The sequence below is a fragment of the Scaptodrosophila lebanonensis genome, unplaced genomic scaffold, assembly GCF_003285725.1.
Source record: "Scaptodrosophila lebanonensis strain 11010-0011.00,11010-0021.00 unplaced genomic scaffold, SlebRS2 tig00000089-arrow-pilon, whole genome shotgun sequence".
Taxonomy (NCBI): Eukaryota; Metazoa; Arthropoda; class Insecta; order Diptera; family Drosophilidae; genus Scaptodrosophila; species Scaptodrosophila lebanonensis.
In genome coordinates, this window is record NW_022060565.1 from 4,954,327 (window position 1) to 4,960,326 (window position 6,000).

Consider the following 6,000-nt stretch of genomic DNA (forward strand, 5'->3'; position numbering starts at 1 on the left):
AATCTGTTTAAAAATGAAGAGCGGGCAAGAAAAGTCCAAGTTTGAAGACGATTAGCGCTAGCTACGATTTTTCGTATTTTTTCAATTTCTGATTGCACACTTATTTTGTTTTAAAAATATGCTTTTTTTTAAGGGACTATTAACAATTCTTAAAAAAAACTCCACTCTCTCGAGCTTCTTAATAACTTGATAAGAAATACTGAGCTTCTCCGGAATCTGTGCTCAACCAATTTTATAAATGATATTAGCGATGAAATATTAAAACTTTAAATCGTTAGTTCAAAATTCTGAAATATATTTAAAAATATGGCTCCAAAATGTAAAAATTTGAATAGGTCCCTCTTTATTTGATATTCCAAACAAACAGAATGTAAAACAAAAAGGCTTGAGTCTCGTTTGGAGAAAAGAAAGATTACTTTTATGCAATACTAGGGTTAAAGAAGAATACACTCCACTTAATTCCCCCGAACTTTCGTAACATTTATCACTCAAATTAGGGATCTACTAAAAAGATGGTATGCCAAAGCAAAGTATATTACGATCAAGTATTTTTAGCCTTAAATCGAGTATTGGATATAGTTAAAATTACAAAATTACAGCTCTTGGCTCCTCACTTCCAGCGCTTCATTTCGAAAAGGATTTCGGTTTCAATACAAAACATCTCTCCCCAGAAATACTCCGAAAAGCTGCAGCTGAAGCGACGATTTATATGAGTATATAGGTATACTATATATATTTATTGCATAGAAAGAAACACGACATATTTCATAAAATGTCAAACTTCACCAATTTGTACGCGATTTTGTAATTTTCTAACTGAGCGAAAGGCAAAAATTGAAAACATTTATTAAAAGAACTAAGAACAGAAATCGAAAGCGAAGAAAACAACCAAAACACTACTTAGTCTGTACGAGTATGTATTGCGGCCAAGCGGCCGGTTTATTACTTGATTTGATAAATATATATACACATATGTATATATAATAGATGTAAGGGTCTAAGGAAAACAGAATAACCTATCAAGCACGACTATGCCACTCTAAATATTCATGGCAGGTTTGAAATATGTAATTTGCATTTTATTTCTTCTTTTTTTTTATCGAAACACTTTTAAAACTCTAGGCCAGGCTTTAAGATGTGAGGAGGACGATGGGAAGGAAACTATAATTTGTATTTCAACTCTTTTTTTTATTGTGTTTTTGTGCAACTTGTATTCTATATTCTCTAATAATTAAGCTATTATTATGCTAGTATTCTAATTACATAATATTTTTTGTTAAATATTTAAGTTATATATATGTATATGCATATATACATACATATGTGTATGTATAGTACTATCTGATGGATAATGTCCTTGTATTTTGTTTGATAGACCATTGTGCATTTTTGCTAAATATTTGTTCGTAAACCAATTTGTTGTAAGTCGGCTTTTTTGTATGTGCAACATGTTTAGCTTCCTATATACACATACACATGCATGCATACATATATATCTATATGTATGTACTTATATAAGACGATGTATATACATATATCAACCATTGTATTAGTGTCCGAGTTGATGGAACAAAACACAAAAAGGTCATTAGTGAATACCGTAAGAGACAATGCAATCAATGCAATTTGTAGGCCAGCTAGACCAGCCCCCAAACACTCCCCCCCTCTCTATATATATATACATATATATATACTATATAGACCAGCAAACCGTTGTACACAGCAAGCTAATTTTTCTACACACACACAGAGACACACACGCTCATACACAGAAATCCAAAAACATATGCCGAAAATGTAAGTAAGCAGCGTAGCAAAGCATTTTTTGATAAATTACGATTATTGTTATGATAACGAATATGGAATGATGATATGATTAGCTTGACTCTGAATAAATAAACATGAAAAAGAAACAGTGCATTTTATTATTTATATATTTTAAGAGATAGTCTTCATAATGTTTCTTGTACAGCAGCCGATGATGAACAATTTGCGTTTAATCCATGGCTGGTTTCTTGCTTCTGGCAAGAATTGATTTTTACAGACGTTTCAGGTGTAAAAAAAAAGTAAAAAGGACCTTCTAGAAATATTTATTTCTGCATGGCTGCGTTAGTTCGGCGTTAGGCGGCTTTACCTCTTAGCCCTTATTTTGTGTGGAAATTTCTTGACAACACTTTTTTTTAATTTTATTTTGTTAACTAGGATGCGTTACAATTACAAGTTTATTTATTTATTTATTGTTAAATACTTCCTAGTGCAACAAGTGAAGTTACTTATATGTTAAAGCACTAGTAACTTAAAGAACTCTGTCGCTCAACAGAGTTTTACATATGTACTACGTGTATATTGGTTAGTTTTAATGCCATTAAAGAAAAATAGATTATTCTAATAATAAAAGTCTAAATTCAATAAAATTTCTGATTTCCTTAAAACTAAATTACATTATACAAATTATATATGTCATGCTTGTCATCGTGCCAGTTTAGTAATACTAATTTTGTAGATTACATCGAAATTGTGTAGCGTTTCTGGTATTTTTATACCCTGTATCCGTAGGGTAGAAAGGGTATATTAGGTTTGTGAAAAGTATGTAACATGCAGAAGGAAGCATCTCCGACCCCATAAAGTATATATATTCTGAATCAGCATGACGAGAGAAATCGATCTAGACATGTCCGTCCGTCCGTCTGTCCGTCTGGATGAACGCAAGAATCTCAGAAACTATAAAAGCTAGAATAACCAAAGTTGGCATCCAGATTCTCCTAGGTCCGAGAAAGGACGAGTGTATTTTATTTTTTGGAATTTTCCCCCCCTTCCCCCGCTACAGAATTCAATAGTGTCAACATTTCAAATGCTACCTAAACCAAACTTTGCACACATAATTAATACATAATTATCTACTGTTGTTTTTTATTCAATTCGGTCAATTTTAAGTAAAGTTATTAGCGAAACAAATTCTCTCTGTCGGATAATAAAAGCCTGTGCCGCTGACATACTAAATTATGAGTTCTTAGAGAAGTGGCAACTTTAATTCTTTGATACCGGTATTACTTTTAAGTTATTACGCTACGCATTACATATTTATTTCTGACTTAATGCAGCTTAATTTAATTTAGTTACATAATTTAATTTTGTTTTTACGTTGAACATTTCAATTATTAATTCTATTTATTTTGAAATGGAATTGAATTTCTCCAAGTCAACGATTAATCCCATTTTAACAAAACATTAAGGTCTGCGAAGTGTGTCCTTGATTTCTTTTTGGCAAGTTGACTGATAACCCAAAAGTGCTGCTCACTAAGGAGGCCATAAAAGACCAAATGGAAGCATCCAGACGGGTCAAAACCGAAAGAAAGTTGCTAGTAGAAGTCAAAACTGAAGACGAGTCTGCGAAGGGAACTATTCATTGGGAACTCCTGAATAAGGAGGTTGCTGTACGAGTGAAGCTCTTTTTTTTTTTTTTTTTGGTAAATAAACAGATTCAACAGTTCAAAGCTCCCAATTAGAGGTCGGAGGTCACAATTATAAAGCCACAATGTGCAAAATTTAAATGTTGAAAATATGCCATGCCACAATTTTATCTACGAGCGCGTGCGTGTGTGTAAGTACCTGTGGTTGTGTGCGTTTGTCAAGCCGCAACAGCTGCCAATTAAGCTCAAAATTTAATGCACGGCAGCAGCGCGAGTTTCCCGCCTCCTGTTGCTGGAGTGGCATGCCACAAAATTTAGCACCTGATGGCATTTGAACTCTTTTCATACCCTGTGCCCAAAGGGTTAAAGGTAGCCATGTCCGTCTGTATGAGCACAAGGATCTCAGAAGGTACAAGAGCTAAGCTAACCAAACTTGGTATCCAGGTTCCTCCGAGCCCTAGGCACGTCAAGTTTGTTTTTTCATTCTGATACACTCCGCACTCCCTTGCTATTAGTGATTTTCCATAACTCCCGTAATTTTTGGAATTATTGACCCAAATTTGGTAAATACCTCCCGTTTGTGATCATGAGTCAGCCAAGTTTCATTAAGTTAGGTTAGAAAGTTATAGAAATAAATATACATACTCTCTGCCGAAGGTCTGCCCGCAGTTGTTGTTGTTGTTGCTGCTTTGACTTAATCCTGCATTCATAGTACAGGCATATAAACACGCATAGACACGATGATGTATGCTGTTGAAACTGTACATAAACATTTTAATTTCTTCATTTTTAATTAATTTCTAATAATTTCTTTTATTTTTTATTTCCCTTTTTTGTGGAGAGTACAGGGTATTTTACTGTCGGGCTTGCTCGACTGCAGCGTTCTCTCTTGTTTTTGTTTTTTTTTTTTTATTATCTACTCTTGCCACAATAGAGAATTAATTTGCATTTTCATATTGCGCAAAATTTGAATTATTTTTCTCGTATTATCTGGAATTTGTCAGTCCGATTATCCGAAATATTTACGGGTATTTTTGTGATGACAAAACTGAATAAAGAGTATGCAATGTATACGCGTATACTCGATGGCTGAAAGGGTACAAGGCAGAGGGCCAGTCCGTCCGAACACTGAGAACTTTTGAACCACAATAGCTAGAGACCCCAGACTTAAGTTATCCAAAAACAGAGCCTTTTAATTACAAACAAACATAGTCTCATTACCTTATATAGCTGCTATTAAGGGGATCCTTCTAAAATCCACTCGTCGAACTTTTTTGTATTTTTTTTTATTCAATTAATATATTCGCCCTAAAAGCCAACTGAATAATTGTTTATCTTTCAAATATTAATAACAGTAGCATGTATATAATCCCAAAATCTAGTTCATTGATTTGATTTTCATAAAAACTGACTTTACATATAAATAAATACTTATATCACAAATCGGTAATTAATTAATAAAAAAACCTTTATTAAAGGTATTTTATTTTAAATATAGTTCTTCCTAAATAACATGAAAATATATTATCCAATTAAAAACTTAAAACAAAAATCCAAGATCAACTTTGAGTAAAAATATCAAATTTTTTTATGTGAAAAAGAAATTGTTATATAAACTTGGGCCATCAGCTGTCCTGCAAGCTACTGCTATTGTTATTGTTATTTTGAATCAAAATTTGTCAGGCTTTCAATCATCACATTCATCAAAAAAAGATGCTTGTGTTAAAATGTTATTTAAAGACATGTCACATTATAGAGTTCGAATGATCCAAGAGCCTAATGGATATACCCGACCCATTTTCCAGTACTTTGCTGATCTGCTATGTCCACATATCTGTTCGCCGGTCTGCATTAACACTCGAAAAAATATAAGAGCTTGAAACAAAGGGAAGGCTTTTATTTGCTTAGTTACAGTCTAAAGTTAGGTAATTGTAATTTTGTATAATATAAAAATCCTACTTGTATACTGAAAAGTAGTTTTCTGTTACAATAATATTCTCTGTGAATTACTTTTCCAAACTTATCAGCAAAATAACACAAATTTGTATGCAAATAGTTTGCAGGTGTGGCCTTAGCTTGAAAGGAATTTTTTTTTTCTCGTCACAGAGAATGTAATCCTTTTCCATGTCCTGCAAATACAATGAAGCAGTACGTTAAGCAGTGTCAAGCAGTTTTCGTGCAGTGTTGCTTTTGGTTGCCGTCTTCAGTCCTTAGCAATGCCTCAAATGGACAAAAGGTGAATCTTCTTCCCTCAAACCCATTCCGTTATTCCACCCTATCTTACCTTTTTGTTCTTCAAACTTCTCAACTTGTAACTTTCTCTCTGTAACCGAATGTGTTCTGATTGTGCGAACATGGTTTGTGAACAGGCTAAGCTTTTCTGAAGCTGATGATGGGAAAAAGTCGAAAGCTCTCAAGCGAATATCGTAGGAAATTTGTCTGCAATAAATATAGCACGCATTGTAAGCTAAGGATTTTTTCAATTTCCAGTCGTTATTAGTCATAACGCTTGTGTTTATAGCGGAAGATTCAAATCCATAAAAACCATTTTATAGCAAGCTCTAGCGCCGCCATTAAGGCTTCGATACCA